At 42.9% G+C, this 12,479-nt stretch overlaps 1 pseudogene; it reads left to right on the forward strand.

The window, feature by feature from the left end:
* Positions 1-623: 623 nt before the first annotated feature.
* The window catches only part of LOC103352991 (stonustoxin subunit alpha-like), a 23,562-nt pseudogene continuing 11,706 nt past the window's right edge, over positions 624-12,479 (forward strand).

A 12,479-nucleotide genomic window follows, 5' to 3' on the forward strand; every position in this document is an offset into this window, starting at 1 on the left:
AGCCGAGACAACCAAACCAGCGACAAGGTTTCGATACAGAACGAAGCAGTAAAGTGGTTCATACGTCACTAGTCATGTGACTAAACCACGCCTCGGAACAGTGGTTCGATACAAATGCTTCATGAGCTACAGCGCATGTGTCGGAGCCTCGGGTGTCAAAGGACCATCACTACCTGTGTGTGTGTGTGTGTGCGTTACGCGGCGGGTGCGCCGCGTCGGCGTGCGCCACGTCAGCGTGTGCCGCGCTGGCATGCCGGCCCGCTAACCTCCGCTAGTGACGGCGTCGCTCCGTCACACGCAGCTACAGTGTTTATAAAAAGTTTCCACCCCCTTTGGAAGTGTTCCCCTTTTATTGCTTTTCAACATTGACTCTTGTTTTTTTTTTTTATATAATTTGATTTCATGTACAAAGGCTTTTTTAGTGCATTTTCACTGAACATAGCTGCCTTGTGCATCTGGACACGACTCCAAAGCACAACAACAGAGTTGTAGCAGGACAGCTAGAGAATCACAGACAATAAAATACAACAGTTTGGACAGCAGAAGAAGTAGAGAAGTGAACTAACGAGCTGTTTACTGTGTCCAGTTCAGACTGAGTGATGGACTGGAAATCTGGTGGAGCAATGGAGGTGGCAGCACTCGGCCGGCCTTTTAGCCTTCGGATGCTGTACGACTGTCGTAAAGATTCACTTATTCCCGGTAAGACTTTACATATAAAGGTCCTTGATACCTCACAGGTAAACTTTGGGTATTTGGGGTCATATGTAAAAACTAGTGGTGGAATGCGATTAAAAATTTATTCTGATTAATTCGAGGCTTCGTAATAAATTAATCGCAAATAATATAGCAATATTTGACACAACTAAAGTTTTTCAATTCAAATAAATTTTGATTGAAAACTGAATCAAGGAACAGACATATATGCAAAATTAAAGAACAAAAATGTAAATTTTTCATCTATATTTATCTGTGCATTTTTTTTCTGTCTACAACATTCAAAGATTAGTGCAAACTCAAAGTAAAATTTTAGCTATTATATTCAGCATTTTAAGACTTTTTGTCTTGAAACTGTTTTGCCTTGAAACAATTTGCACACAACAATGCTCTTATCCAAGTCGCCTCATCGTACGTGTTCACAGGATCCCTCAATTTCTTGTTTCACTGTGTAGTGAAACTCCCTGTGTCATGTTCTGGAGCATCGTTGGGGGTTTTGAGTGATGAGGGGTCACCTGCAAGCTCATTTGTATAAAGCAGACTTAACTTCAACTTCATACAAATTTGGCAAATTTTAGCAAAATCTCCCCATTATTATTTTCTGTAATTAGCTAATCTAAATTAGCATATTAAAGTCCCAGCCCTATTAAAATATTTTTAGCTGTTGTAATTACATCAGTTTTGCAGCTCCTTTTTTCGATCATCCAGCCTAAATCCAAGTCATGACAGTCTTCAAAGTTGTTCAATAGTGATGCATTGAGGAACAGCGTTTCTCTGGGACTGAATCACTCTAAGACTCCGCAGTGGTTATTCCCTTTGTCCTTGTAGTCTCATTTTCTTCCGCTGTACATTTAATTGCTAGTAGAAGCAGGTAGAACAATATGTGGATATTGTAGAGAATTTGAAGAATTTAACACATAATTTGGGAACTTCACTCATCCATCTATCCATGATCTATACACCGCTTAATCCTCACTCGGGTCGCGGGGGGCCTGGAGCCTATCCCAGCTGACTTAGGGTGACGGCAGGGAACACCTGACAGGTTGCCAGTCTATCACAGGGCTACACTTAGAGACAGACAACCAACATAGTTCGACTGGTATTGACAGCTTCGCCTTCCAGCTCAGCTCCCTCTTCACCATGTAAGTCCAAGACAATGCCTGCATTACTGCTTGCAATGCACTAAACTGTCTTTCTGTCTCCATTCTGTGCTCCATTTTTCCATCACTCATGTCCAAGATCCAGAGATCTTTCAACTCTTAGCTTGAGGCAGCAACTCCCCTCTAACACAAAAAAAGGAGTAATCCATCCATTTCCAGCAGAGAACCATGGCATCAGACTCCAAAGTGCCGACTGTCATCCTGACTGTCATCCTGTTCATCCTGGGCTCAGGATGTGATTTCTGGCTGAGCCTCGGGATCCCGTCCATGAATATCACCAGGATCAGGATCAGGATCAAAGACATGGGGCAACCCTGACACCAACCAGAAATGTGTTTGTTTTTTATGCTAATAATACAAACACAATTCTCACTTTGGTTATTCAAGGACTGGATGGCTTTTTTCCACAGGCCCTCTTACCCAATGTTCCATAGCCAGGGGCGGAATATGATTTGCTTTTCCGGCAAAGGTCAAAACCTTTCTCCCAACACTCTGTAGTGAACTTTCATGGTGAGGCTGAACAATGTGACACCCTGATAGTTGGAGCACACCCTTTGGTCCCTCTTTTTAAAAATGGGAACTACCACCCTGCGCTGCTACTCCATAAGCACAGTCACCCTGAGCCTTCAGCATGTAAGGGAGAATCTCATGCACACCTTGCGCCTCGGCACAGAGGAACTTCTTGACAACCTCATCGACCTCTGCCATAGATATGGACGAGGCTTCTCCTGAGTGTTCAAAATTTGTCTCATCTTTAGAGGACCAGGTTTAGGAGGTCCTCAAAGTTTTCCTTTTGGCTGAACACAGCCCTGCCTTACTTAACTGAGGTGTCAAATGATTTGACAGAACCTTCCCAATGCCAAAGCCAAAAGTCCTTCTCTAAAGCCTTTCCGAACTCCTTCTACATCTGAGTCTTTGCTTCTGTGACCACTACAGCTAAAGCCCATACCTGAGATGCCTCCCCTTCACCCTGATGACTTCTTTCGTTGAATCAACCATCCCCTTTTGGCCTAAGGTGCTCTGGCACCAAGTCCACTTATTAGACATGGTCGAACATAGTGATTGTTATGGCCAGTCCATGATTAGCACATATGTTCAACAACAGAACACCACTCCTGTTCAGCTGAGACAGGCAGTTCCTCCCACTCCCCTCCTCCAGGTTTCTGCATAATTGCAAACATGAGCGTTGAATTCCCCCAGGAAAACAAATGGGTGCCCCAGGTGGAAGTCTTTGAAGAACCCACCGAGAGTCTCCAAGAGGACCGGATACTTTGAACTTCTTTTTAGTGCATAAGCACAGACAACAATCAGGACTGTCCCTTTAGTGACAAAGTCACAGAGAGGTAACCGTTTCATTGTCAATGTGGAACACCAACACAGTGGTGCTCAGCTAGTGACTTGTAAGTATCCCCACACCTGCCTGGTGCCCCTCACCCTGGGCAACTCTGAAAAAGGAATTTGAATCTTTAATATGCATGGAAATGATCCCTAATCACATGTAGCCCCTACTGCTCCACCTTACACATGAACTAAGGTTCTTTCCCCACCAGAGAGTGATGCTCCACATCCCCCAAGTCAGTCTGCACCCCCAGGGATCAGCCTGATCAGGTGCTCACCTTTGCCAGCTTACATTGCACATGACTCCAATGCCTGTTGTGCAGTGTGGTGGGCCCATTGACTGGTGGGCCCATGTAGCCTTTTTGGCCTGTGCTTGACCGAGCCCCTTGGGCCAAAGCATGGCTACCAGACAGTTGTCTGAAAGCTCTCTTCCCATGCCTGGTTCCAGAAGGGGACCCTGGTCTCTCTATTGTAGGTGAAGTATCGTAGCTTGTTGTCTCTATATTATTGGGGGTTCTTTGAAACGCTTTCCCTTCCTGAGGATCAATTTGCTTGGGTGACTGTACCAGTGGGTATTACTCTTAGGGCCACGGGGATACACGAGCCCCTCCACTGTAATAAGGTGATGGTTTATCAGGTGGGGATCAACAACGTGCCTGTTCATTAGTCTCTTGGTGATCATACAAAATATTGGGCATCTTTCCACTGCTGCTCACTCAAACTTGCATAATTTAGGCTTATATTTGATAACTCCTTGTCATTTGACACCCATGTGAAGCACCTGACCAAATCTATTATTTTCCCAGACGCTCTCATATTACCCCAATACTAAAATCCCTTCACAGGCTCTCTGTCACATAGGATCCAGTTCAAAATTCTAGTTATTACTTACAGAGTGTTACACAGTCAGGCTTCTGCTTATGTTGTTATGTTGCTGAGGCTGTACCACCTAAGTTTTGGAATGCTCTGCCTGTACCTTTACAGTCTGCTGAGTCTCTGGTTTCTTTTGAAAGCCAGCTAAAGACACACCTGTTTAGACAGGTATTTCGGTAACATGTATGCACTAGCTCTGTATTTGCTTTATTTTTATGTATTATTGTTGTGTACTGTGTTTTTCATGAGGTATTGTGCAGTTCGCACTTTTGACTTTGTGGCTCAGGTAGTCACTTTATCATTTTTGTGTTTTCCTGTATTTTCATATTTCATATGACCTTTGTCACCTTTGTTGAAAAGCGCTTCATAAATAAATTCTACAAATTTACTTTCTTGTTTGATCAGTCAATGCCACCTCTACTACTGGGCTGATTGACAACTTTCTGCTTTATGAGTCTGTTCCTGGGTTGGCTGATGCCTCTCCTGCTCCTGAGTCTCTTTTTATGCCACAGTTGGCTGCCACAAAGCCCAGATCCCTTTCTTTATTGACTTTATTCTTTATTGGAACTCAAAGACTGTTGCTGTGTCAGTGTGCTGACATCTTTCCTCTTCCTGATACAAAGCTAGCTGACAGAGTCAGTTAACATATAAACAGATCCACAGTCAAGTGACATTTCTCTTGTTCCTGAGTGTGACTTCACGTCAGCCAGCAGAAAGACAGACACAATGTTGGTCAACGTTTCCCCTATTTCCAAGGCAGCCTTTATTCTACCCATTATTCTGTTGACTTCTGGGGTGTTCACTGCCTCTTAATGCCCTGTGTTCACCAATGCATGTCTAACACCTGTTTCAAGTAATTATGAATTGGTATTGATGAATTCAAAGCAGACAACAATGGGCTAATGTCAGAAGATCTTTTAGAATGGCTGGAGCCTTGGGTGAATTAATGACAATAATGAACACCACACACAGTAATGGCATATAAATGATTTTATTAAAAGAATAGGAAATGTCACAGTGTGAAATTCAGATACCCAAAATAAAAAATGTAAACAACTTAAGTGTGCACACTTGAACAACAACAAAAAAAAAAGTTCTTACTGTCCTTTACTGAAAGAAAAAAAAATCATTGGGGCCCAGTGTGTGTGTACATCAATGAGGTCCAATGAGTCAGTGTATAGATGAGTACTTTCAAACCAGTGTACAGTTAGCGTGGTTAATCCTCAGTTCAGGGACTGGATCGCTCTATCACACTCTCCCTCGGTCCAGGATCTCTAAGGTGGGTGGCTCGCCTTCCAGCTCACTGGAACTTCTGGTCCTGCTCTGTTCTGTCCAATTCCTCCCTTCACAAAAACCTAACCTTATGGATAAGGTCATAACATTTCCCTCGGATAACTATTTGGTCACACTGGCATCTCACCTACTCAGCGAGATACACAACATCAAATTATAACTCAACATCACCTCTTATTGTATCTTATACTGTATATCAGCAGCATTCTTAACAGTTATCGTAATATTAAATCAGCATTAAATTTGGACCTTTACAACAACATCACAAAGTACATAAATATACAATTAACCCTTTAAGCCCTGAGCTATTTTTCAGGCCGTTGCTCGAAAATGACGTAACCATAATAAAAACAGTTTATCTCTGCAACCACAAGGTCTATTTGAATAATTCTTGTGTAATAATGAAAGGAACACTTGTAAGATTTGTTCAGATGTGTAAATTTCAGTATATATGTTACTGGTTAAAAGTAAATGTAGATGACACACACACAAATTTTAAAAATTAAGGTTCGCCTAAAAAAAAAAAAAGCAGTTTCAGGATAATTATCTCTTTGGAATGATCCAGCTGCAGCTCTAAACCTCTCCAAAATCATAGCACAATATGTAAACATTCTCTTTGCAAAGGCTGACTCTGATAAAGTGAAGTAGAACAAAATTACAAAGTTTTTGGTCCACACATTCAGGCGAGGTGACATTTTTGCACACTTTGGCACATTTTGGCACACTGGTGACCATCTGAGTGTTCTTATGTACAAACTATATATTTCACTTGTATTTCACTAATGGTGTTCAATACATCCAAATACAGCAGTTTTTTAGTTTTTTTAAAATCCAACTAGACCGCTGTCTCCGCTGCGCGGCCTGTGTGTAATGGCGACCAAGACGGCTGTGAAGCTTCCGCGGTGATGCACGGCTGTATCTCCGTCATGGATTGGTCGATTTCGGTGATTGACCCCTCCTTTGAATTGTAAGAGCAAATAGAATATAGCGATAGCCCCCAAAACGAGATTGACAGCACTTTTAGCCAATCAGAATCAGCAGGACACCATCTTCTACTGAAGCCGCTCGTTCCCTCGTCCCCTTTGGGGCAGGGCACGAAAGGAAGCAGAGCCTCAGAGAGACGCGTGACGTGCTTTCCGTGTGGCACGGGAAGTAGTACTAACTGATTCCGGTGTGGATTTACCGATAAAGTAAACTTTTTACGGCAAAACAGCTAAGGTAAGAGACATTTTACAACTACAGTTTGATGAAGCGGTTTCAGTTTTTACTGTTCTTTGGGTTGTTTCTGCCTGATGCTTTGGTTTTAGAGAGCTTTGATGGATATTTTTTGAATCTGGGGACTCTCAGTTTCATTTTGAGAGGTAAGTTGTGCGTCTTACATAACGTACAGTAGTGACAGAGCCAGAAATGTGACAAGTGGGTTGATGTGGTGGTACTATATCGATGTCCATATTTGATAATTCATTTAGTTGGTGTTTGAGTTGTGTTTGAGGCATGTAGAAATGGCTGATATATGCTTGTATGCTTGTGGCCCTGGTTCAGCTGTTTAATTTGATGTATAACATCACGATATTCTTTCATGGTGAGTGCATTGTTTCACACCATTTCTTTGTGTAAAACCAATTGGGGGCCTCTCTGACTTTTAAATGACTCAGCATTAAACCAGTTAAATTATACTATTGCAACACTAAGGCTTAAATGAATTGTGTGCTTAATTTTCCTCATTTACCATAGGCCTACTGGTAACATAGAAAATACGCTAAAAATTCAGCCTCAGCTTTAACAACTTGTAACTGCACTCAAACTACACATTCTATTAAACAACATATACTTTTATTAACATTTCACACATTCCCTTTGATAAACCAAGGTGAGAAATAGCTTGTAGCTTAAAATTGTGGCTAACATTAACGGTCGTCATTGTTAGCCGTTAGCACCGCTTCGCGCTACCTCAAATGCTAATAGCCGAATTTGCGCATGAATGTGGTCATTACGTGACTTCACTAGTGACCTTCAATATTGTCCAAGCTTAACACTTTCCCTCTACCCTGAACTCACCGTTGAAAAATCATGAACATGCATGTAATACATCCTCAGGCTTCCAATATTGTGTCTCACATTCAGCTGCGACCCTATAGCAGTCAAGCTGGCAGAAAAAGAGTGACAGTAACTAAGGGAAACGTCCGGAACAAAGCTGAGCAGCCGGCCATCGTGATTGGCTTCAGTTAAGCTGATCCCGCCTCCTCAAAATACAGCAAGCCAAGGCAATCAAAATTTCAACATTCAACACATTTCTAAATACATCTGAACTAAATGATGAATACTTACCTAATAACATTCCACTATTTATCAATTCCTCCATATTCATAACCTGTGTTACACATGGGCTATAACGAACATGCTCCCAGTTCCAGAGTCAAAGTTGCCTGACATGCACCTTGTTCCTTAGTCAGAGTTGCTTGACGTGCTGCCTGTACCAGAGTTAATTACCTGACTTGTCACTTTTTCCATAGTCAGAGTCATCTGATGTGCCTTTGGCCCCTGTCTGCCCAGTCACCAGGCCATCCACCAGAGCAGTTCAGCCTTCCTGCTCTTCCTTTAGGCCATTATCCTGAGTGGCCTTGTCTCCCTGCACTGCATTCGGGCCATCCTCCTGAGCAATCTTACCTGCCTGAACTGCCACTGAACTGTCCTCCTGAGCGGCCACATCTGTCTGCTCCACCTCTGGATCATTCTCTTTAGGCAAGGCAAGGCAAGGCAAGGCAAGGCAAGGCAGGTTTATTTGTATAGCACAATTCCTACCCGAGGAAATTCTCTTGTGCGTCACACAAAATTACAAGAAGTCAATCCACAAAACATAAACCCTATCATTAATTAATTACATTAAAAGCAAAATGGCGGATAAAATCAATCCATTAAAGCATAAATATAATCATTAATTAGAAAAGCACAGAAAAAATACGTTCAGCTGTCATATGCACAACTAAAATAGAACTAACAACTAAATAGAACTGTTGTCAGCCTGGACTTGAACATTGTCAGAGCTGAGGCCTGTCTCACATCTTCTGAAAGACAGTTCCAGATTTTAGCTGCATAAAACTGGAATGTAGCCTCACCATGTTTAATCCTGATTCTGAGTACCAGCAGGAGACCACTCCCTGAGGTTCTCAGAGCCCAAGAGGGTTCATATGGCACTAACATGTCATACCCCTTTTCCACCAAACTGGTTCCAGTGCTACTTCCATGCTAGTGCCTGACTTTTCACCAGTTCTTTGTGTTTCCACCACCTAAGCACCGGCTCAAGGCTCTCAAAACTGGTGCTTAGCAAGCACCAGCTCTTTGCTGGGCCAGAGTTAAACTCTGAGTATGTCAGGGGTTGGGAGCGGGGTTATTGTGACCATCGAGACAGATGAATGGGACACACAAGCGGTGATTTGTGTCATTTTTCACCAGGATGTCCCTGGTACGATCACAGATGTATTGAAATGACTCTCGGGACACACGGAAGTTCTGCACAAACTGTTGCACGCTTAACTCCGGTATAACTGTGTCATGAAAAACGGAGCGCATCAACTTTAGAACATTAGAACACCCTAGTTTACTCTTTTAAAAGTAATTTTAGGTCACACACCGGTCTGAGCACTGCAGCCACCAACAACAGCTGCTGCAGCCTGCTATGTGAGGCGTTTGGGGAACATCGTAAACATTCGAACATTTGATAAAAAATTGTTCAATAAGTCATATGTTTTGCCTGTGATAAGGTGAGAAGTGCGAACAAATGAGAAAGTTGGTCGCACTGGTAAAAAAAAGTTAGTCTGGAGTCCTGCGTGGACTTCCATGTGGCACAACCGTTATTCGGTAAATGGTAAATGGCCTCCTAACTATGCAGTGACATATTGCGTAGCTCTAACTTGGCTCCTTGCCGATGGAAAAGCAACTGGTTCGTAGGAGGTGCCAGATTAGAACAAACTAAGCACTGCCCCTCGCACCAGCATGGAACTAGCACCTAGTTATTCTTGGTGGAAAAGGGATGTCAGAGATATACTTTGGTGCTAGACCATGAGGAGACTTGTACACAAGCAAAGCTGTTTCAAAGTCAGTTCTCTGAGCGACAGGAAGCCAATGCAGAGACTTGAGCACTGGACTAACATAGCCTTCTTTGTGTTTGACTGTGAGGTGTCTGAGAAAGAAGATCATCAAGACATTCAGGGCAACTTGAAGGTGATGATCAAAAACCTCCCAGTCTTTCTATAGAGGGCAAAGGTTCCCTGAAAATGGAAGATAAGGACAAAGAAAATGTTGATAAATTCTCCTGCAGATTCTTTGGAGACTTTTGCCTTCAGAAAACTCCTACATCCTTTCAGGATGCAGTAAAAGTCTACCAAAGCCTTCCAGCATTACTGGGAACCAACGGAGAATAGGCTGTACCGATGAAGGTCTGGTTGTTGCCACTGACAAGTTTAGATTCTACTGCTGCCAAACTTGTTCGTTAGATAAGTATAAGATTAGTTCAAGAAGCACAAACAGTCCTGGAGGACTTCAGTGAGCTGGAAATGAGGTGCAATGATGCACTAAGAACCACCACTGCGCTGCAGTTCCCACAGATTGGCAAAAAGATTAAAAGTTTAAAAGAAATGTGCTCTAAGTTCAAGCTGGAATTTCAACAAACCTTAGCAAAGAAACTTCCATCAATCCGAGGAGGAGGAGAAGAGGAGTCTGAGCTCGCAGAGATCCTGAAGAAGACAAATTCTTCACCTTTCAGCAGAGAACACCTGGACGAGTGGATGGACTGTAAAGAGAGAGAAATCTCGATTCTGAAATCCTTCAACAAAATGATGAAAAACACCAAGACCGTTCCATCTCAAAATGATCTTGATGAAGAACTTGTCCGTGCAGAACATGCTGTGTGTTTTGTCTTCACCTCACTGGGAAGTGATGAATCGTACCTCTCAGCTTTATCAAACTACTTAAAAGGAACGACCAAACCAGAAGAGCTTCAGGATCCACACACTTGCAATGTAGAAAAAGAACAACGGTACCTTTCCAAAGAAACAACGGATGACATGAGAAAAAAAGCAAAACGCTTCAGTGATTTTTCAGAAACCAACACGGAGAACAAGAACACAAAGTTCCTGATGGTGGGTTTAACAAATGAGACACAGAAAGGTTCAAGCATCTACCTTTATAAGGACGGTATCTCTGTCACTGAGAACTTTGAGCCACCTTCAAAGCCTGAAACTGAGGCCAAACACAGAGTACATGTTCAGATGCAGAGCAGTGACCTCAGCAGGCGTCGGGCCGGCCAGTGTAGTCAGTGAGTCCATTAAAACTTTACCTTGCAGCCCTCCTGGAAAACCTCACGTTGACGCAAAATCATGTGAGATTTCAGTCAGCTGGCAGAAACCTGCTGAGCTCAGACAGGACGTCCAGATATTGAGCTACATCTTGGAGTTTGCACAAACAGACAATGAGGTGAAACAAGAAGATCTGCAGTGGGAACAAATGATGACAACCGCTGAAGAGGCAATCATTTCAGGGCTTCGGTCAGAGACAGGATATGCAGTCAGGGTCAGATGTGATTGTGGTGTCGATGGAAAAAGTAAAGAAAGCATCACTGTTAACATCTCCACAACAACATTCAAACGTCTCACAGAAATGTTCAGACATACAAGGGAAAGATTAAACTCTGAGTCGCCTGCAGCTTACAAATTGAAACTCGAAGATGTTTGCACAGACAGCTGGCGGAGGTTTGACTTTGGAGGACAAAGCTTTAAGAAGAATCTTACAATAATTCTGTTCAGAGAGATCGGATCAGGAAAATCAACTCTCATCAACGCAATGATCAACTACATTGTCGCTGTCGAATGGGAAGACTCACATTGATTTAAGTTAGTTGATGAGGATCAGTCGAGATCACAAGGTCACAGTCAGATGTCTGAAGTCACTGTGTACAAAATCAACCACCAGGAGGGTTTCAAAATAGAGTACTCATTGACCATCATTGACACTCCAGGCTTTGGAAGTACAAGAGGCATAAAAAGAGACAAACTGATCACAGAGCAACTATGTAATCTTTTCTCTGCTGACGATGTTGTCACAGAAATTGATGCTGTGTGTTTCGTTGTTCCGCCTGCTTTTACACAACTCACGTCATCACAGAAATATGTGTTTGATTCAGTTCTATCAATCTTTGGGAAAGATGTGGCAGAAAACATCAGGATTCTGGTGACATTTGCAGATGGCCAGCAACCACCAGTTCTGTCAAAGCTTCAGGTGTCCCATGTCCTAAAACAGATGACTGACTGCCAGTTCACTTCAAATTCAATAATTCAGCGTTGTTTGCAGACAACAAATTACACCTGTGGTGCACACAGGTGCTGTGCTGCACATTACACCTGTGCTGTAACTGACAGCACAGGTGACGATGAAGATGGAGGCTTTAATCAGATGGTTTGGAACATGGGAACAAAAAGCATGAGGAAGTTCTTTGATGCTCTGAATGTCATAGAAACCAAAAGCTTGACTCTGACAACGGAGGTCATCAGAGAAAGACAGCAGCTTGAGGATTTAGTTGAAAGTTTACAGGAGCAGATAAGAGTTGGTTTTGCAAAGCTGGAGACAATAAGTGAGACAAAACAGAAACTTAAAGATCATGAAATGGAGATCACAAAAAATGAGAACCTCAAGATTGAAGTCACTGTCATGAAGCCTTATAAAAAGGAGATTTCTGGTACTGGTAGGTTGATCAACTGTCAGTAGTGTCAAGTGACCTGTGAAACATTCAGTGATCTAGATAAAGGAGATGCTGCTGTGGGATCACATGGATTCTGCTCTGAGTGTCCAGGGGGATGTCACTGTAGTGTACATTTTCTACAAAAGTACAAATGGGAGGGGCTGCAAGGTGGCGCAGTTGGTAGCACTGTTGCCTCGCAGCAAGAAGGTTGCCGGTTCGCCCCCGGTGGGGGCACCAGAATCTTTCTGCGTGGAGTTTGCATGTTCTCCCCATGCAGCGTGGGTTCTCTCCGGGTTCTCCGGCTTCCTCCCACACAGTCCAAAAACATGTTGAGGTTAATTGGTGATTCTAAATTGTCCGTAGGTGTG

The sequence above is a fragment of the Stegastes partitus genome, unplaced genomic scaffold (genome assembly GCF_000690725.1).
Source record: "Stegastes partitus isolate 25-593 unplaced genomic scaffold, Stegastes_partitus-1.0.2 Scaffold57, whole genome shotgun sequence".
In the NCBI taxonomy this organism is placed as follows: domain Eukaryota; kingdom Metazoa; phylum Chordata; class Actinopteri; family Pomacentridae; genus Stegastes; species Stegastes partitus.